The 22990-nt window shown below is 36.7% G+C and overlaps 2 protein-coding genes across 2 annotated transcripts in view; both read right to left on the reverse strand.

The window, feature by feature from the left end:
• LOC306849709 (uncharacterized protein) overlaps positions 1–22990 on the reverse strand; it is a 919849-nt gene that overhangs the window by 624010 nt on the left and 272849 nt on the right. The gene's annotated exons all lie outside the window — the stretch shown is intronic.
• LOC306849103 (adherens junction-associated protein 1-like) overlaps positions 1–22990 on the reverse strand; it is a gene marked incomplete at its 5' end in the record, with an annotated part of 112568 nt that overhangs the window by 33573 nt on the left and 56005 nt on the right. The gene's annotated exons all lie outside the window — the stretch shown is intronic.

Raw genomic sequence — 22990 nt, forward strand, 5'->3', positions numbered from 1 at the left:
ATTGTGTATGTATAAAACACATAGGCTTACTTAAACATCCACCTATTGTCTTGCTTATTTTTTTCTATGGTAATTATGTTAATAATCATAGGTATTTGTTTGTAAAATATACATTTTGTGTGATGGTGAATGAATTACTCAAAACCAATCCCATAGCAACACTCTCATTTAGCTGTAAACGAAAATTATTTATAAATGAAATCCAGACGGGACTAATAAAAGTAAAGTTGTATGCACTCTTTGTTTGACTGAATGCAATTATTATTAAACCTTGCATAAAAGCATAAAATATAGGCAGAGAATGTTTCTTAATCCAAATATACATTAAAAAGTGAATATCAATACTAATTAGACAACACTGTAAAACATACCATCACTGAACACAACTGCCCTTGTCTTTCATATATGGTTCATAAATGAACTGGAAGGATTTCACATTTCATATTTAGAGACTGGCAGTAATGAACAGGCAGCTGTCGTCCTCGCATTGGCCCATTAGCACATGAGTGTATCAGAGCACTGCATCAGAATATGCTTCCTGCTGGATCACTGGGATGTAAATGGTTGTTTCACATGCTCTGATCTATATGTGTGTGTGTGTGTGCGTGTGTGTGTGTGCGTGTGTGTGTGTGTGTGTGTGTGTGTGTGAGAACCACTGGAGAGCTCAGCTGTGTGTGAGTGTGAGTGTGTGTTTGTATGTGTTGTGACTGTGGGGGAGATATCTCCAACAGCCTTGCACTGACATTTCATATCCCTGCCACAATGATGACAGAACATGACTCCCTCTTCACACATACGCCCTCTCAACACAAATACACACACACACACACATTGACACATACAATGCCTAAGAGAGAGAGAGAGAGAGAGAGAGAGAGACTAAAAGACAAAAGGCTTGTAATGATAATAAAATTTCAGAATGCCAGTGAAATTTCACAACTCTCAATAACACAGCAAAATTAAATGATATTGAATAATAATAATAATAATTTGAACAATGGCCAATGGCACATAACCATGGATACCATAACCACATACCATTAAAAAGTATTTAAGTAGTGCCTCCATTATTTGATGAATTACTGTCGCTATGAAATTAAATATAAAATAAAATAACTGAAATTCAGTTCAATTAAATTTTTAAAAGGCCATGTTAAATACACAAGGCAAATAAAGGTAATTTGTTATTAAAATAAATAAATGACAAATTAAATTAAATTAAAGCTGAAGTCCATAAGTTTTGCCTCTTTGTCGCCATCTCTATTTGAAAACGTGAAATTGCAGCTGCTTACGGAATTATCTTGCTTGCGTGGGGTGTGCAGCTGCACGGCTTCAGCGCGGATGAATCTAATGTTTTGAGATGAATAGCTGTCAGTCACCGCACCAGTGTGGATGTTTACTGTACTTCGCAATCACAGATTCTAGCCCGTCTTGGAATATATGACCCAAATAAGAATTTTCATCGCATATTGCCATATGAACAAGTAAGTAACAAGTCTGCCACGTTTGTTCTGCCCAACTGAGGAAAAAATCATTACCATAAATCGTGCTACCAATGGTGAATTAATCTAAAGATCGGTTTGCTCATATCACATCAAACCATGCAAAGTATTATCATTGTTATACTTTATTCTCAAAATATTAATGTTAACAACATCAGCATTGTGTGACTATGAGAATATAGTGTGTATTAGCATGTAGATTTCAATTTCTGTACAGTCTAATCTAATTGTCATACCATTCGAATTTCATATTAAGAAATTATTTTAACCCAAAAAGCAAACTATGCTCCCTTCTAACTGGTTTTATTTAAAATACAAATCTTGTGTAATCCCAGGCTATCTGTGATCAGAAGCACTTTTAAACTAGAATATAATTTAATTTCATTCACATGCGTTTCATAAACACATAATCCTTTCTGGATTACAATCCGCCATCAAAATGATACATTTAATTATTCCAGCTGCTGTGAGAAAAGGCTAAACGATCTGCCACCTGCAGCATCCTCACATGCAATGGCCTACTAGCCAGGACAACTTCTTTATGTTTACAGACGTGACGTAATAACGCAGTGCCATGCTCGAATTTCCCACGAAAACCTACCACTACTACTCAAATTAGAAAACATTATTATAAGTTTACCGTTGTGAATCGGGCTGAAGTAAGGCTATAGTTTTGAACACTGGCTGGTTATGTACTTGCTCAAATATTGATTTCGGATCACTTTTAACCAAAAAAAAGTTACGGACTGCAGCTTTAAATGAAAAGAAAATAAATTAAATTAAATTAAATTAAATTAAATTAAAAAAATATTAAAATCCACATTAAATACACAATGAAAAATGGTAAGTTGTGAATAGAATAAAATAAAATAAAATACTGTATTTATCTGGACAGCATTACTAGTCTGCCTTAGAAATGGCCAGTAGGAAGCTATTCAGGAAGGATCTCCTAGTAATTATACAGATAAAGAAGCATCAGAAGTAGGCTGGAGAGACATAACAGGGGTGTCTGCATATATGAGAGAGTGTAATGAGGCTTAGCCAAGGAAAAGGACAAATCCCATATCGTTGAGAGAGATGTGACGTCATTGCAAAGCCCTGCCATTTACTCACTATAGGAAAGATTTCATACATTGATCTGCTGACAGGTCTTAGGTAGTACAGCAAATCAGTGAGACTATCTTCACAGTTTTTCAAAGACATGCCTGAGCTCTTCAGTGTAACAATGTTACTTCTCCTAACACAGATTTATGAATCAGCAAAAAAGGTGCAGTACCTGCAGAAGTAAGACATAAAGGTCCCAAAAGTACACTGGGATTACAGTGAACATCTCCTTGAGTTGTTTCAGAGACATGCTAGACAGTTGAGTCTGTCTTGATCTGAGACTCAAATCAAATGAGCAGCACCTTGGACAGCACTGCGGCTTCTGACTGCCAGTCACGACAGCACAACAGTGGGAAGAAAATGTCATGGGTGGGCAATCATCACAGTTCATAATGCAACGGTCAACAACATAAGACAGCAGATTTTATACATTACCCAACTAACCTACCACATTCTGCTACTGTATTCATATCTTGCCATGATTTAGCCATGTAGTACCTGTTCCTTGATCAACCTAAATTCCAATGAGGTTTGGCCTTTAACAAAATTCATCACCGTATATTTTCAAGGTCAGGTTTTAAGTTTCATACACTTTAAAATCCTGCGTTAAATACAATCTAGCGCTGGGTAAAATATGGACGAACCCATCGATTGGGTTGTTTAGACCCAGCGATTGGGTTACTGCCCAAAAGGTTGGGTTAAACATGAAACATGACTGGATAGAACCGACAAAATGCAAAGCCAGAAAAATAGATACAAAGAAAGAAACAGAGAGACAAGAACATCAACCGTTCTTCTCTTTATCTGACAGAGATATTTGCCTTTTCCAAAAGCATTTTGATGGAAAACAGATAACTGATGACCTCCAATGCATTTGCCTCATCCCTATCTTCATTCATTACGGAATGAGACTTTAAAGTTTGCTTTTGGTATGTCCCCTGGACTTGGACAGAAAAAAGGATGGATTTTTTAGTGCCTGACAGGAATAATACCGACAATCTCCAAACAAAGCTGATGTGAAAAGACCTAAAAAAATAATGAAATAAATGTGGTTTCTGTGGATTTATCAGAAAATGGAATGGACAGCCCACACGTCTTCGCTTAGCCTGGATCACTGCGTACCTGTCTATATAACTGGCCTCTTTAATGCTCAGTGGCTCAGTGTAATTCTAAATGACAAGCATCAACGTTTGTTTTATTCTGGTCCTGAAACCACAGGCTATATCTGCTCTATTAATAATCTATGCTTTCAGCTCGGCTGCACTATGAGGTCGGCTCATGTACGCAGGCAGGAGGGCGTGGGAGCAAGACAGGAAACGCACAGGACCTCACCTGTAACCTGCCTGAGATGCCCACAGGCTTTTCTGGGCAAGCAGAGAGAGATCACCAACTTCAATCAAAAGAGAAGGGAAGTTTTGGGGTTAGTACGTCTTTTTATTTTATTTTATTTTATTTTATTTCATATATTGTATTTTATTTTATTATTATTATTTATATTTTCAATAAATATTATTTATTCATAAAAGAATCCTAAAGAAAATGTATCACAGTTTCCACAAAGACATTAAACATGTTTTCAACATTAATAATAATAATATGTTTCATGAGTATTAAATAAGCATATTATAATGAATTCTGAAGGATCATCCTACACATGCAAAAAAAGACACATTTTCAAAATATAAAAATTTACACAAATTTGAGAAAATAAATCTCATCCAAATTTTAATATGTAATAAAACATCATTAAATATAATAAAACATTATTAAATGATTTTAATAGTTTTGATATCCATTAGCATATTCTATATACTTTTGCATTCAGTTTAAATACAGGCTACTGTATGAATGGAAATGTATTTTGTTGCCCCGAAATACATTTTGAAATATATTTTGGTATGATGGTTGAAACTAAATATATTTTCAATTTAAAAAAATATTTAGTATATTTTATATATTTTTAATATATATTTATTATACAACATTTAGTATATTTAAATGTATATTTTGGCCAATGGTTTATTTCTTTGTCAGCTACCTTTTGCTTTTGTTGGGGGTGGGGGGGGGGTTGTTGCTGAAAATTCAACTTCAAAATTCATCACAAGAATAAATTCCATTTTAAAATATATTAAAACAGAAAACAGCTATTTTAAATCTAATAATATTTCACAATATGACTGTTTTTATTTTTTTATTATTTTTCAAATAAATGCAGCCTTAGTGAGCATAAGATTTCATTTATAAACATTCAAAAAAATTACCAGCCCCAAACTTTTGAACGGTTGCGCAAAAATCAGCAAATTCCCAAAGCAACTGTGCATTTAAAACCTTTATGTAAATTTTTCACAACTATTGTACTAAAGAAACTACTTCTTTTGTTTCTTTGAATCAAATGTTGCTCAGGATTCCCAAATGCCACCCTAGAGAAAGAGAAGAAGAGAGATAGCTGAAAAGGATTCGCAATAGATAAGAAACATTGACTTGTTCTTTTCACTGCCTTTAATAAGAGTTTATACCTTTAAGGCAGAGTGGCCCAGAATAATAATGGTTGGAGGAGAGAGGTCAACACCGCTGCACTTTAAAGCCTTTAGGTCGGTTCTGGCTCAAGCGTCTGAGCAAAACGCCTGTCCGGAGGAGCAAACAGCAAATTATGAGCAGGGCTGGACTCCATTTTCTTCTGCGCTGCCTGGGCAAACTCAAGCCAAGATTAATCCTGCCGTTATTCTTCACGAGGCTCACACCACACACATATGGAGCAGTAAAGAAAAGGCACTAATTAAGCGACAGCGCAAGAGAGGGAGAAAGAGAGAAAGGTTCCCTAGCAGATCTGTAAAATGAGATTACTGACCTTGGATCAACAAGCAAACAGTGACAGAAAAACCAATAAACATAAAGATCAGTGTATGCTGAGATGATGAATGTGTGTGTGTGTGTGTGTAATGTGCCCTTATGCCAACGCGATTTGATGGTCAAAGCAATTTACGACTCGGCATAGCAGAAAATTCATTAATACATAAATTACCCACAGATGAGAGAGAGTATGCCACTCAGAAAGTAATCATGAACAAAACTCTGTGTTTTTATGTTACCCAGAATCCTCTTCAGCTCTGACCTTCACACCAATAATGCTAACAATAAATATATCTGTATTAGCATTCAAACAATGCAAAATAAAGTTCTGTTTATTCTAAGCATGTAGTTTAGTAATGTTGTCTGCTACTTTAAATTTATTTTAGTCATTTAGCAGACGCTTTTATCCAAAGCGACTTACAAATGAGGACATATATTATAATAATAATATATATTGAGGAAACACATCTAATGTATTGCTGTTGTTGTTATTATTATTTAATCAAATTAAAAAAATAAACAAATCAATAAATATCACTATAATACTACTGAGAGTTTTATTTATTTATTTATTATTTTAAACAGTAAAAATTCAATATTAATATTTTTGATTGTTGTTGTTGTTGTTTTTCTCAAACAATAGAGATTTTATTTTGGTGGAAAACTGTGAAACTTCTCTTTTAAAATGCCTTTCTTTTGTTCATAACAAATGAGCCTGATTTATTCAGGTCAGAAGAAGAATGTAGAAGACTTTAATTATACTCATTTTTTTTTTCAAAAGATAATTTAATAATAGAATAACAAACAATTTGAGCTTGCTCAACTAATTAAAGTTTTTAATTTGTTTCGTATTTCTTTAATGTGGTACATTATTTCAGTAATAAAAAGAATCCATTGTAAATAAGGGTACGAATAATATTATTCAAATAACTTAATGCTAGTAGATCTAAAACATTTTTTTGTGTAGCATACCAGAATCTGTCATCTGATAGATAAATGATTCATGTTGAGTATGCTGTATTACATAACTGCAGGAAAATGGAGTAAATAAAACTGACTTCCATTCCAAAAACAGCAGGAACCGTGATGAACAACGCAACGTCATACTGCATCCATGCATACAGCTGAAAGCCTCAAATATCAAAACATTGAAGTCATTTTTAGGAGGGATGGCTATCTGGAATGTTCTCTGTCCCTGTGTCTGGCAAGCTCTCAGGAATGTGGTTAATGTTACCCACTCACGGCCAACTGCTGATCGGGAACAAAATGTGGGGTCTGTGAAGGAATACCACCGTCTTCTTTTCTTAAAAGAGAAAAGATTTAATTTTGCCCATGTGAGGATGTTCAAATCTTCCTCATATTGAAGTCTTCAGTAGAAAATTAATTGGTTAACCAAGCATAAAGCCAGTTTGATGGAATCATATTTCAGCAGAAAAATCCCCATTGAAGGCAATTATGGGACAGTGTGGAGAGAGCCGTGGGGGGCTGGAACCTTCACTGAAGCTGAATTTTGCCTTAAATGCTGTCTGGTTTCAAGGTCACGACTCAAATCTCAAACTGGGCATCAAGTTTCAAAGGGGCGAGATTCATTACAACATTTAGAACCTTTTAAAGGTTCTGAGTATGGAAAATCAGTAAGCGCTGGATCAAAGCAAGTCAAACTCCTACTGACCCCCCTGAGCTGGCTATTTTTACCTCAAAAGTGTCCATCAGACGACTCGGCATGCTTCTTGGCCAGCCTCTGGGCCAGACTCATCACACTCCTCTACTACTGCTATCTGTCAAACGCTATACCACTTTGTCATTGCTGTTCATGTCCAATCAAATGTGATGTCAATCAAATCTCCATAGAGACATCATAAGCTTCAACACGAGTTCTCTCAATTCATTTTGACTTGCCAATTCTGATTGAGTTTCAGCACAGTGTTTACTTTCACTGTATTGGAAAAGTACTATTGTTTATAGTGTTAATAATGTACAAATAATTTTTAACAATATCTTATTTATCCTTGATTTTTTTCATTGTTTGATGTGGCACAAAAAAAATATGTTGAATATGATGGTGTAGGGCAAAATATTAAATAATCAAATAATAATGCTGAAAACTATTTTTACTGCTTTTTGTAGAAACCATGATACACTATCATTCAAAGGTTTGTAAGTATGAAGAAGTAGAAGATATTAATACTTTCTTTCAACAAGGATGTATTAAATTAATTTAAAATGACAGTAAAGACAGAACTTTTTATTTTAACTTTAATTTTAATTTTTATTTTATTTTAACTTTTTAAGAATTTTTATTTCAAATAAATTATTTTGAACTTTCTATTCATCAGAGAATCTTGAAAAAAATGCATTATGGTTTCCACAACATTATTAAGCAGCAAAAATGTCTTTAACATTGATAATAATGAGACCCACTATTAATAATTAAGCACCAAATCAGCATATTACAATTAATTTCTGAAGGATCACATGACAGTGAAGACTGGAGTAATGGCTGCTGAAAGTTCAGCTTTTCCATTTCAGAAATAAATTATATTTAAAAAATATAATAAAATACAAAAAATATTAAATGGTAATAATATTTTACAATTTTACTATATTTACTGTATGTTTGATCGAATAAATACAGCTTTGGTGAACATACTTGGTGAACATTAAAAAAATCATAATGATTCCAAGCTATACTACTAATTAGTATATATATATATATATATATATATATATATATATATACTAATATATATATTAGTATATACTGTATATATATTTATATATATGGATCTCTTTTAATGTGGTTCTTACAGTATATTTCACCCAAGCCGTGGCAGAGTGCATTGATCCTGCCAGATTTCCCTCTGTTTGCTATGTGTTGAATGTGAAAGGATGGCTTTATTGGTATATCCGTACCCTCTGTGTGCAAAGTCTCTTAAAGTGAATGGCTATGCAAACAACTCCTTGCGTACCAGCTGATATGGACTCGAAGGATTCACTGGTGCACAGAGAGCTGTTATTTCTATCTCTTGTTAGTTTCTATACCAACAGAGGCCCATGTTTGAACTAACATGATATATTGCATTTCAGCACAAATTAATGCCTCGTCACGCTAAATAAACGATCCCTGCTTGACCTCAATAAGTCATAGTGTATGTAAAACATCCAGTTAGCTTCCAGAAGTCGACTTTATGTGTCTCTGGTGTCCATATTGCTGTCACGCATAGTTAGCAATTACACTCTCCAATTACATTTCTAAACTATCTGAGACTTGTAATTAGCATGTAAGCTAAAGTTCTCCTGTCTGCTTGCTCTGATGTTGTGTTATGGGAACTCAAGCGCAAGTCATTATCACAGGCAAAAACACAGACCAGGAACTCAAACTCAAAGACTGAGTGTCTGGGGACAAAGTTTTCACTTACTCAAACTAGGACTGGGTGATATAGCAAAATTTCACAAATTTGAGAAGATTTTTCTTGCAATATAAAATAATGGAAAATAAAAAGCAAAATCGTATACTGTTACTGCTTGGCTGAAAAAAAAACTAAACTTTAGTAACACAAATAATGTAAATTAGTTTAATGATCACTGAAGACTGAGATTTTTCATATATTAAAATATTTTAGTAAAATAAAAGACTAGTTAAACATTGATGTAGTGAATACTGATAAAATATTAATTAAAAATCATTCTTTCTAGTGTTAATGTAGTGCAAAATAGCAAGGAAATCATTTTATTTGCATTAAACATTTTGAGTTTATTTGGCAACAAAAAAAAAATCACCCAGCAAATTTACACCTAATAAATAAATATTGACGTTAATACATTAAATATTGTAAACACCTGAAAAATATTGAGACATAATTTTCCCCAGCCCTAATTCAAATTTACAACCAATCATAAAGGAAACTGAAACGCAACGTGAGTAGATTAAATATTATTCAAATTTGAGGAAGGGCCAGAGATGGCTAATGAATGAATATAAGTTTCTGAGCCATTACAGTTAGCTGCCACCTCTGCTGCTTGCAGATTCACAAGAGCAGATTAGTGGGAAAATTATGACATAACTTGATCGTAATAAATTTAATGGTTTTCTTTCCTCTTGAGTGGATGAATAATGGACTGATGCCACCAGCATCTCCCCCAGGACAGCTGTTTGGCTGAATCGTGAAATGTCATATTTCTACATTCTGTTTACTCCCATTAAATCCAAAATGCCAAGACAATGCTCAGATCAGATCCAACAAATACTACAGTGAGCGCCAAACAGCAACCTGAGGAATGATCCAAATTTTAATCCAATAATTATGCTGATTGGCAGAATGAAGCCATTGAGCAGATTAAATTGGTTGAAATGGAGATCGCCTCTCAAATAAATGTTAAGAATAAGTGGAACTGTGCAAAAAAATTATTTTTAAGGCTTATAAATTGATTTGGGAAAGATATGAGGATTTGTTCAGAATCTAAACACATTTTTTGATTCAATGGTAAAGACTAGAATATTTTAAGAAGCAATTTTACGGTTTGTCGAACAAATGTTCTGGTGAAAATGAATGTTAATGCCCTCACTTAGTCATTTATACACAAATGATCCAGTAAAAACATCCAATTCCTCATCAGGGTTCAGTTGAGCCAAGGTAAACTGGTTTAAACTGCCTTTGAAGTAAACAAGAAAACATTTGCTGTCCTTTCGTAATAGACAATAACAGACTTTGTCCAATGCTGCATGACTTATATATGTGTGTGTTATAGTAGGTCAAGTAAGTACAGTCAAGTGGCACTTTTACACAGTAAACACGCACTTAGACACAGCTAGAGAGTCGGTTGGTGCACGCACACACACCAACCGACTCTCTAGCTGTGTCTAATACAGAACATTGCTCGGAGGAGAGGATCAGCTGTTATTATGGATGAAAAGATCTGCATTGCATCTGTACTGCAGGGATCTTCCAAACAAAAAAATTGCAGATAAAAGAGCCTTAACAGCCACAGGCATTTAAAGACCTATTACTAAAATCCCACAGCACAAGTGTGTACACGACCCACAGGCTCAATAAAGCATGCGTGCATGCAGTACGTGCAAGCTTAAACAACGGAAACCATATGCTTCTTTATTACTAAATGCGTTTCATTAGTTAGAGGCCTTGACTTCCTCTCAGGCCAAACCTAGACGTCCTGGATGCTTGGAGAAATCCTCAGAGTCCTTTTAAACTCATATAAAAGTGTTTACTGTTCATTTTCAAGAAGTGTGTGGGAAAAAGGAGAGGGAGAGAGACATGGCCCTGGAGGGCTAGCAGGCACTTGTTGGTCTTGTGCCATGACGGATAAATTTGAGGCTTTATAGAAGCGGTATTGATTGAACAAAGGTGCTACATTAGCGTGTGTGTGGTTCAGGTGTGCCACTTCTGCCCTGTTAGACAGGCGGTGCTGAGGGGTACAGGGCACTCGGCTGCCATGGTGACTCAACTTGGACAAGTAACACTGACTGTTAACTCTTAAAAATATAGGTTCGAAAATGGGGCTCACACAGTGATTGCATAGAACATCCATTGAAGTGTAAAGTTAATTAGTGTAAAGAACATTTTAATAATCGGAAGAACCTTTTCTCAATAGAACATTTTGTGCAATGGATGCGAAATGTTATAAAATTTTTAATTAAAAAATATATATATATTATATAGTAGCTTTACTGCACTCATCAAAATAACAAAAGCAGTCAAATGTCAAATTTTAAGGACAAAAAAAAAAAACATTCAAAATGTAGCATTTTACTTACAGTCTGCAAAGAAGTGGAACAAATACTCCATTTAATGCCAAAGAACTTTACATAAACACAAGTTTATAGGTAAATAAGCATGTGTGCATTTTCTTCTTTCTCTGGCCATAATTCTAACCTTGAAATCAGGATTATGCGTAAAATAATGTCTTCAGAATCATTCATACATGTAAAAATCGGCTAGGAAATGAACAAAAAGTTGTAACCTGGGAGATGGTAATCATGTCTTTGTGGCATTTATTCTGGTAATTAAGGAATAATACAAGATTTCTTCACTTTACAAATGAATGACGAAAGCAAAAATTGATACATATTTTGTGAAAAATGTGACTATTTTTGGAATCAGCAACCCAAAATTAGTATAAGAAACAAGTATTTAATTTAATTCAGCAAATGTGTTGCTGGGCAGTGTTACAGATACCAATAAAGAACCTTTATATTTAAGAGTGTGTTCATCTTGAAAGTCTGTATGTTAAATATCTCTGTTTTATAACTTGTTCAATCTGTCAGGATGCTATATAATATTTCACTTGACTCCGATCAAGGCTTTGAACTCTTTGAATATTTGTATGCTAATACTGATAATTCATCCTGTGAAAAGGCAAGTTACATAACCAGAATTTGTTAAGCTCTACTTTTTAAACATGGTGTTTCAGTTCTATTTATGCCTTTGAAGTAGTCAAAACCTTGGAATGACAATTCCTGGTTGAAATCGTAGAACTTTTTCGTTCTGACTCAATTTCTTTCTGGCCTTTAAAAACTCTCCTGATTAAGATACTTCGGCTTTACTGACATTTGTGCCATTAGCTGTGGTATGAAGTTGTTTCTGGCTTATTGAACCCTTGAAGACGTTGTTACATAACAGTTTAAGTGGGGGTGGGCGCAATCAAATCATCCTGCCATTATATCAGACCATCAAGAGTGTCAAATGGAGAGTAGAAGCACTCCTCGCACTAACTAGGCATACATTACTGTGTGAGCGAGCGAGTGAGTGAGCTTACATCTGGCAAGAAAAAAGTGGTATAAAAATGACAGAAGTGTCATGCTATTACACGCTACAGTGTACATTGTAATGAGATAGTTGTGTGCTGCCATTTAAGACATTGACGGCTGTAGTGTGCACTTAGAGAACCTCATCTGACAGGGAGAAGAAGAAAATGTAAAAATATGATCAAATTAAGTCGTTTAAACATTTCAAAAAAATATAATTTACCCAACGGCTTGTGTCAAAGCAGAGACGAGCTCATTCTTTCCAGTGACTGAGCCCGTAATGAACCATCTGCTGTTCAGGTCAGCACACGGGCTGATATTCCCCACATTCCCATATCACTGTTTACTCTCCTAACGGCTTCCAGGTCAGTGAACTGGACACTGAGATACATGCCCAGTCTGTGGCATATGAAGACCCATTCGCCAGGCTGTTTTAATATGAGAGCATCAGCATAATCCTGCAAGGTACACTGGAGAATCAAGGCTCTCGAGAGAACGTAGGAGCCGTGAGAAGATGCATAACCTTGATGTGAAGATATTAAGGTAGTTGATGGAGCAATTAAGAGATGCGGCTAATGATCTTCATCAAGGCTATTCAGCCTACTTGCAATAGTGAGGAATTTTCCAAACTGTTAAAGGGAGATTCCCCGCTGTCTCGTAACTTGGCAGCCGATCCACCTTAGACCTTGCTGGAGTGCAACAAAGAATGTGCCAATTATTGCCACTGTGTATTGTAAAACAAAAAACCAATGTAGATATATATAATGCACGGGGGAGGCTAAATTTGTAGTTAGTTGTGTTTTTAGTAGCAGATTACCTAGATATGAAGAAATCCCTCTGGTTTACCAGCAATTTCATACTTAATTTTCACACTGCTAAACTCTTATAGACATTACTCACAGTTTTGCTCAAATTCTTTGTTACCTACCATATTGAATTCTAGATTACCCAAACTTTCATTCTTATTGATGCTTTAAATCAAAACAGCACAGAGAAAAGCCACTAAAAACAAGGTGAGATATGTTACATTTGTCTCAGAACATAAAAGACAAGGATCTTCCACAAATTTTTGAGTAAGCCTAACTAACCAAGCTTTAAGTAACTGTTGCATATAGTTGGACCACCTGTTTTGTCTGACCAACCAGCAGTTAGTCAAGGGGTAATCAGTATTTCTTTTCCAACTGATATTAATCTACTCTATGATATTAATCTATCAATCTATGTTTTTAAGTAACTGACATAAATTATGACTAGTCCTTAAGAAAAAGATGTCTTGACTATGTAATTTCCTTCACTACGACTAATTTAAAAAACAACTCTTAACCAGCCACTGGACAATATGACATGGCTCTATAAAGTAAGAACACATCTAAGAACAACATGCAACAATGTATGTAAAATGTGCACTTTATCCTATGTGACTATGGTAAGACAGCACCTTCTGGAGAACCTGTGAATGCAAGATGCTGCAGCATCCTACATTAGGTAGAGAATGAACAATGATGCTTGCCTGGCTCCATCGTCAGTCCCACCTTAAACATACTCTCCATGTTATGCCCCTGGAACAACTGCTAAACAGATGTAATGGCAAGGACAGCTGTCAAATTCTGCCACTTTGAATAACCGAACTTGTAGTTGCTCAGTTTTCATCTTTTTTGGAATGGGGTCATAAGTGCTAGGAACCTAGAGACTAGAGTAATGAACATTTCAATGAAAAGTGCTTCCTCTTTATGCCTCTTATTCATGTGCTGTTGTAATTCTTGAGCGTAGTGTATAACTTAGCATGTGGCTGACTTTTTGTCCATGTGGAATGTATAATAAAGATTTGTTACATGAATGTCTGTTTTGGATTGAATCCTACTCTTGCTATGTATGTACAGTAAGTGCTAAGAGCTCCTGTTAACCATAAATAAATCCCGATTTATTCTGATTCAATCTGACTTTCCACTGGCAAATAGCGCAGTATCTGAACCTTATGATCAAAATGTCACTCTAATAGTGAGAGATGTGATTCATAAAATGGCATAAATGTCTTGACCGCACCGAAAATGTTGTTCTGGCATGGTGCACTGTGGTATGTGAGGGTGTGTTTAGCTGATACTCGACCTAATTTGCGCGCGTCAAGCCTTTGGTTATCGCATCGTGGTTATTTGGCGACCCCTAGCGAGCACTGCGCGAATAACTTCAGCTCGATTCGCAATCTTGTTAATTACGAGCCCTCTAGTTATTCATACAAACCAGTATCACTTAAAACGTTTCCTCGGCAATATTACCAGCGCAAAGCTGTGTGGTTTAAGTAAGACGTCACGTTCAAAACAAGTGAAGTGAAAACAGCATAACGCGCATCAACTTGCCACAAAACTCTTCACAGACGACAGGATTTTGGCAATGGGCGTTTAATGCATTCAGCCCTTAGCTGAGAGATCTCAAAAGGGATATTTATTACCTGCGTGTGACACACCGTTTCAGCCACATTTTTCCAGACAACAATTCCGAATCAGTCCTCCTGGTATTCGTCCATTTATGCGTTCCAACAAACGTCGACGCTCGAGCGTATTGGTCACCTTAAGTTAGACACCTTACTCCAAATGTCACGGATGCTAGCATTCTAATGTTATATATCCCGAGAAACCGAAAGCTTGAAATAGCTCCACGTCTCTCCAGAGCGCACCAAACGAGGACTGGGCGAAATATTCACGAAAAACAAGGACGCGTCTTGTCCCCTTTTTTAGTTGCTCGCTGTTTTTCTCCTCAGAAGTGCGCACGGATGTGCAGAGCGACCCAGCGGCAGCGTGGGCAGCTGGACGGTTCAGTCGCTTCTCAACAGCCGCCTTCTTTTACATTCACAAGTTCGTTTTGATTATACTCCACTGGAAAAAAAAGTCAAGAAGCTATGGGAACCAGGCGGCAAGGTGACAGCGTCAACATCGCCCGTGCGTTGCGCTCGCGGTCACCGCGCACTTTCTCTACATTGTTATGAGACCGAGCGCAGGCAAAAACGCAAGATAAAACATCGAGATTTCCGTGGCGCAAAATCATGTCCTACATCGGCTGAAGAAGCTCTTCGATAGTTCTCGCAATCTTTTTACAGCTCAGTGACGCGAAAAAAAAGAAGAGTGAGGAATGAAACACACTTCACGGACGCGCGCGATGAGTGGAGCGCGTGAAAGCGACGCTCGTCATTTGGATAGATAGATAGATAGATAGTGTTATCACCACTGCGCGCGCTATCCACCTTCAGTGCTTCTCTTTCTCTCTCTCCCTCTCTCTCACACACACACTATCTCTCCTTTCCTCCTCCGTCTGAATAACCACCTGCCAGTCCTGCTTTAGCTGACAAACCCGTGACGTCATTTTAAAGTAAAATATGTAACATTTTAGACATCCTTCCCCCTGTTTCCGTCAGAGGAGTTCATCCGAACCCAATTCTATCCCAATCTCTGCTCGCCGAGATAAATCAGTCTGCATATGGGCTATGAAAAGCTCAACCAGTGTACAGCACTTTCCACTAAGGGGAAGATCAGTTTCTCATCCCAAGGTTAATACAGTGTCTAGTGGGTTTATTGAAGCAATAGAGCCATATCCTGCAAATTACATGAGAGCGTAATCCCACATTTTTCTTCCTTGTGAAACAGAGAAACTATTTTTTGTTGTTAAGATGATTGATCTTCCACTCCAATTGACCATATAGGAAGAAAAAAGAGACAGAAGTGGCGTTGAATGATGTTCAATTCCTGTTTATTTCACAGCAATGGCTTTAGCCGGCTGAAAATGAATAAAAACTCTGCCTGTAGTCTGTCAGGCAGCAGGAAAGCTCATTAAGCCGGTGCGTTTGAGAGAAGGGCTTTGTGAAAACAGCCCAGATGAAGAAAATACATTCCTGGAAAACGCTAGCGTATCTGGAGGTTATGAAGTGTTGCATTTTGCCTTCATTGTGGGGACCAAACAGTCCCCATAAGGATAGTTAAACCTATCACAAACATTGTGGTGACCAGCTAACGGTCCCCACGAGAAAACGGCTTAATAAACACAATAAATAATGTCTTCATAAAAATCTAAAAATACAAAAAGGTTTGTGCAAGGGTTACACCTGAGGGCAAGGGAAAGAAAATATCATTAGCTCACTATAAAAACATCAACATAATAGCAGGCTTATATGTGTATTGCTTTCTACCGCAGATAAGCAGAGTTTAAAAGACGTATTTCCTGAACGGGAGGCATGGAAGGTTTACAACATCTGTGATCATCTAGGAAAGCTGTTTTAAATTGTGCCAGTATAAATGGGGTGTGTGTGGAAACAGAAAATGAAGAGATAAATAAGCGTCATTAAAGAGCAGTACGGCATATCAAATCCAGCCTTAACAGCAAATGTTCAGCAGATTCCAGCAGCTCGGCATTTTATCGCCATTACTGGAAATGCATTTTGGAGAAGCTACATTTCTTAGCATTTGTAAAGAGGTCATTTACACTACTGTATGTATGCACTTATACATGATATATTGGGGAAAAATAAATATAAGATGAGATGAGATAAATCTGTAAAATCAATGCATTGAACTATAGATTGTATGTAGTTGTATTATATAACACTTTTAGGTGTTCAATTCATGCTGAAAAAGAAATAAAATCACACAAACTGAGAATCTTCATTCTGCGTGTAGAACGCTACCAGACTGACAGTCAATTCACTTGCTGTAAAACATGAAATCCTAGTTCTTAGAAAACAGTTGCACAGTTTTGCTGAGTTATTCATAACGTTCTGTATGTATCAGGCTGGGTTTTTACTCACACAGGATTACAGTGTAATCCTTACACTGATGATTTAAGCCTCCAATGTAAAGACCCGTAAATGCTGACTCAAAATAGTATTTTGTCAATGACATCGACCACAGTCATTCCAGGTTCAATAACAATTTGGACACTTTGCTAACCTGCAATAATTAGATAACTGTAATGAGTTAAACTTGTCAAGAAACTGAGGTCTTATTTTTCTTCCTTTAATTGAGCTATTGCTTCAGCTTCAGACAATTGTATTATCATATGCAAATAAAGGGGAGTTCAGATATTGTCTTTGGTAATTAGCCAAAACGCACTGCATTCATTTAGCTGCTTCTGATTTGAAAAGCTGAGGGTCAAGACCAAGGGTTAGTCTAAATTGGTGTATATTGTCAGGGAGGTCAAAGGTGAGGATGTGGACATGGGAATTCTTTGTCTTGAATTTTAAGGACATGTTATGCTAATGAATGAAAGTTTAGTGGATTCTTTTATTTTAAACTTGCAGGTGCAGGATTTTTCAGCTTTAGATGTTTTATGATGATTAGATTTTCGAAACAGGCCTAGATTGCAGATATTGAATCACTGTTCACTGCACTGTCCATAGGAGCCTAATGTGATTTACACAACTAAGACATGTTGATGGGATCAACATTCTATCAATCAAATCTCTTACACTAGTCGGACCGCCCACAATACAACCACTGAGGCATATTGCAAAACAGGCAAGTCAATCTGATTCTATGCTTCTATGCAATTTTCAACACTCTGTGCACTAGTCCATCTGGAAATAAAGTTGAGGAAGGTACAGGGTTGATTCAGTGAGCGCTTTGCTCTTTATGTGGGCTAGACAGACCTAGCCTGCAGGTGTGTCTTGGCCAGAATAATCTGCAAGATTGTTTATCCATGTCCTAATTGTGTAAAGCATGTTAAGCATCCACAGATTAACCCAAAACCAAACAGCTAATCAATATTCTCAATTTTCAACCTTTTACCTCAGTACCACCAACATATCTGACCATATGCCCCATAATCCTAAATCATCATTCACTGTGACCAAAAGGCCAAAACTGACTTAATTCAGAATCATAAATTCACCGCTGATGCTCTCAATGTCTCAAATGTCTCTCAAATACACTGGAAACCATTATATTCTACTTTAAATCTCACCCCATCCAGAATGTCTGGTTTTGAAAGAAGTCACCTATGCTCATCAGGGCTGCATTTATTTGATTAAAAATACAATAAAAACAGTAATATTGTGAAATATCTTTCGAATCTAAAATAACCGATTTCTATTTTAATATTTTTGATAGCAAAGCTGAATTTAGGCAGCCATGACGCCAGTCTTCAGTGTTACATGATCCTTCAGAAATAATTTTAATATGCTGATTTGGTGCTCAAACAAATCCTTTGTTAAAACTGTTGTGCCGCGTAATATTTTGGTGTAAATTTTGACCATTTAAAATTGGACCATTTATTTAGATTGGATGCATGTTTAGTTTATATATTACATGGATACAGATACAGATCTCTTTGTCACTGGATCAGATACAAATTCATATACACATAATGGTTTCACCTAAACATTACATAGGTTTTAGATTCAGTTGATTAGTAGCAACTAGTTAGCATATGCCAGACCTCAGTTCCCCGACTGTCAGTTCATTAATGAGATACTCAATACATCAAGGCATGTTAAGATTTTGAGGAGTTAATCAATGCTCTATATTTAGAACGGTAAAGCTACATGATAAACTACATTTATTGATCCTTCTCCTGAACCCGCACACAGTTAATTTAGTAGAGGAACGCCTTGAAACCAACATAATATTTCACCAGGGTCAAATCGATATTTGGGTACAATATGACAATCTTTTTTTTCAAAAGCTATAGGAATAAGTAGAACATTTATAATACAAAGACAAAGCCCCGGATCATTCCTCTTTATTGAAAACATGAGCTGTATTTCTTTTTATTTCTATATTGTTTCATTCAGACAACAGAACAGTGGGCCTTGGATGTTTCAGGGAACGCTATGCTTTATGTGCTCAATATTCTCAATATTCACAGCTGTTAATAACCCCTTGAAAGGTGGAATAATTGCAAATCACTTTGAACACAACATGAGAGACAAATAGCTGCCACAACAATACGACAGTGACCATGACAACTGGACTGAGGAGAGGACATCTCCTATATCTGATAGTGAAACATTGGAGATGAGAAAAACAGGGCCTATTTCAGCACAATGAACTGTGAGACCAAGATAGTTAACAGGACAATGGGTACCCAAAAGGGCTTATTTGCTAGTTTTAATCATTACTCTGGCAGTCCAGAAAACTCTTTGAAGTTTATGTTTGATAGATCGGCCTCCAGAATGTACCAGAATGTTCCCAATGATGACGCTAGACCTACTAGACCTACTAGACTTAAAGGGATCCTTTGTGAAAAAGAAGTATGTTTTAGGATACTTTTAAGAAGAGAACTTATTACGGAAATAATATACTTTAAAAGAATATGCTTACTGAATGTATTGCTTAGTTAATTATTTAAAATGTATATTAAAATGCAAGAACTTTTTATGTAATTTGATAATTCTGTTGTCTTTGAAACATAGTTAAAGTTTACTGTCGAATGTAGGCAAGAATTTATGGTAAACTATATACTTCAATATCATTTCTATTGAAACTTGTATGCCATGTATTTAAATATATTTATGATGACACATTTGTAATGACGAAGTTGCAGTTTAGTGAATTAAAAAATATTAATATTAAATGTTATATCAAATAACACTACACTTAAAATCATAATAAAGTATGTTAAATATGTTTTAGTATGTTAGTCAATATATCAAAAATAAGCGTATTTCTTTATTACATTATTACAGTACCTAAGTGTGTTAAAAAACTGTCATGAAAAATGTACTCTCTTTAAGTACACTTAAGTGGCTTTTAATTTGAAATTATATTAGATATTAATATATTATATTTAAGTACACTACAAGTGCATATTCAATATAACCAAGCACACTTCTTGTTCAAAAGGCATAGTTCATATGCAAATGATAATTTAGTTATTATTTACTCACCATCATAATGTTCTAAATCTTTATGACTTTATTTTTTCTGCATAACACAAAAGAAGATATTCTAGATATTCTTGAGCATGTTCTTTTGTCCATGAAAGTCAGCGGGGTCCAAAACAACACTGGAAATGTATGGACAAAAATACAATCTTTTTTGTTTCACCAAAGAAAGCAAGTCAACAGCATAGGTAAATAATGACTTTTCATTTTTAAGTGAACTATACCTTGAACAGGTCTGTAACTTTTCAGTAACACTTCTTTTCCACAGCACCTTGAATCAACAAGAACTGTGACTAAAGAAAACATGAAAAATATCAGTATGCACACCAATGGTCGTCTTGAATAGGAACTTGAGCAACAGATGGTATTATTTAGTACACATCAAGAGAAACCATTTTCTATTTCAGGTGTTCATGGTGAAGAATACCGAGTGAAAATTTGTTTTATCATTCGGCAGCTTTAACTCAAAGAAAGCTCATTTTACACTAGTCATTCTGCGAACAGTAAAGCTTTCAGTTCAACAGCCACTTATCAACAAACCTCTTAAGACTAACAGGCCCGCAATAAGCCCCAACTTGAGTCTTACCCTCCAGACAAAAACACACAAACTGTTCAAATGATATTTGATGCACAGAGCTCTCACTCAGAGTCTTCTATAAGAGGATGATGGGAAGAATCACAGGTGATAGACGGCGCATAAGAGGGACAAAATATAAAACAGAACGACAGGGACAGAGTGAGCGAGAAAGAGGAGCCAAATGAGGAGGTGTTTTCCTCCTTGGCCTTGTGCATTCATTCACTGCTCATCTATAATCCGAAGGGCAAGACATGACGTATTATCACCCCCCTCGATATACACTGCCATCTACAGATGCACAATTTGGTACACATTGTAGCTGAATATTGGATATTTGTATTTCTGTCTGCACACATCAGGTCAGGTGTATGTTTGATTTTTTAAGCGGATCTGAGAACTTGTAAACATGTAGATGCCAATATGGACACATATTACATACAACCTTCGGCCAAGATTCAATTCAAGATTCAAGAGTTTTATTTGTCACATACACAATTATACAGAGTATAACCAGCAGTGAAATGTAGGTCAGGTCCGCTCCAAGGACAGTGCAATTATAAAGAATACAAATATTAAGAAGAAGTACAAACATAAAATAAAATAAAAGATAAGATAAAATAAGATAAGATAAGATAAAAAAATATAAATATAAATGTGCAGGTCAGTATGTTGTTGACAAATAGTAATGAGAGGAATGTGCAAAAAATAATGTGCAAAAAGTTGTACAGGGTATTTGAATAGCAGCAATATGAGGTAGAGAAAAATTATGAATAGCTTATTGATATATGATATTTACATGGAGAAAAATTATGAATAACTTATTGATATGGTGATATTACATGGAGTCAAGTGATATTATGACACAGAGTTAGAGTTTAGGAGCCTGATGGCCTGGGGGAAGAAGCTCCTCCTAAGTCTCTCAGTTTTTGCCATCAGGCTACGGAAGCGCTTACCAGATGGAAGCAAAGTGAATAGACGGTTACCAGGGTGATTTGAGTCCTTGAAGATTTTAACAGCTCTATTTTTGCAGCGTTTGAGGTAGATGTCCTGCAGAGAGGGGAGAGCAGACCCTGAGATGCGCTCAGCTAAGCGCACAACTCTCTGTAGTGCTTTGCAGTCCTGATTGGAGCTGTTTCCATACCACACTGAGATGCACTGAGTCAATACACAGTTTTCAGGATTGCTGGTGAGACCCTGAATTTCCTCAGCTGTCGCAGATGGTACAGTCTTTGCCTGGCTTTCTTAACCTGTGTTTGGATGTGTGTAGTCCAAGTCAGGTTCTCGGAGATGTTTACACCGAGGTACTTGAAGCTACTCACCCTCTCCACAGGGGTCCCACTGATCCTGAGAGGAGAGTAGGGCTGCTGCTGTCTCTTCCTAAAGTCCATGATCAGCTCTTTAGTTTTCCCCACATTCAGAGAGAGACAGTTGTCCTGGCACCATGATGTGAGTCTCTCTACCTCATCCAAGTATGCGGTCTCATCGTTGTTGGAGATGAGGCCCAGAACCACAGTGTCATCAGCGAATTTGACAATGGATGTGGAGCTGTGAGAGGACACGCAGTCATGCATGTAGAGAGAGTAGAGCAGGGGACTCAGGACACAGTCCTGTGGGGCTCCTATGTTCAGAGTGATGGAGTTTGAGGTGAACTGGCCAACTTTCACCACTTGAGGTCTGCCGGTGAGGAAGTCTTGAATCCAGTCACAGAGTGAGGAGTTTAGGCCGAGGTCTGTGAGTTTAGATGCCAGCTTGATGGGGACTATAGTGTTGAAAGCTGAGCTATAGTCAATGAATAGCAGCCTTACATAATTCCCATTGTTGCTGTCCAAGTGTGTGAGGGAAGAGTGGAGAACGTGAGAAATGGCATCGTCCATGGATCTATTTGGGCGATAGGCAAACTGAAGAGGGTCCAAAGTATCAGGGATGGAGGAGCAGATGTGGCTCTTTACAAGTCTCTCAAAAACCTTCATGACTATAGATGTGAGGGCAACTGGGCGATAGTCATTCAGGCAAGAGGGTTTATTGTTCTTTGGCACAGGGATAATGATGGATTTTTTGAATGAAGTGGGAACCACGGAGGTAGCAAGGGACTCATTAAAAATGGAAGTGAACAAACCAGCGAGCTGATCGGCGCAGGACCTCAGAACACGGCCGGTTATCCCATCAGGACCGGCTGCTTTCCTGACGTTCACTCTCTTTAACGCCCTCCGAACCTCATCCTCCGATACGGTGATTACAGGATCATCGCTGCTCTGCCTGCTGCTTCCTGACGCGCCGCCGCCGTTGCCATCGAAGCGGCTGTAGAAGATGTTTAACTCGTCGGCCAGCAA

Source organism: Barbus barbus, assembly GCF_936440315.1.
Source record: "Barbus barbus genome assembly, chromosome: 29".
In the NCBI taxonomy this organism is placed as follows: domain Eukaryota; kingdom Metazoa; phylum Chordata; class Actinopteri; order Cypriniformes; family Cyprinidae; genus Barbus; species Barbus barbus.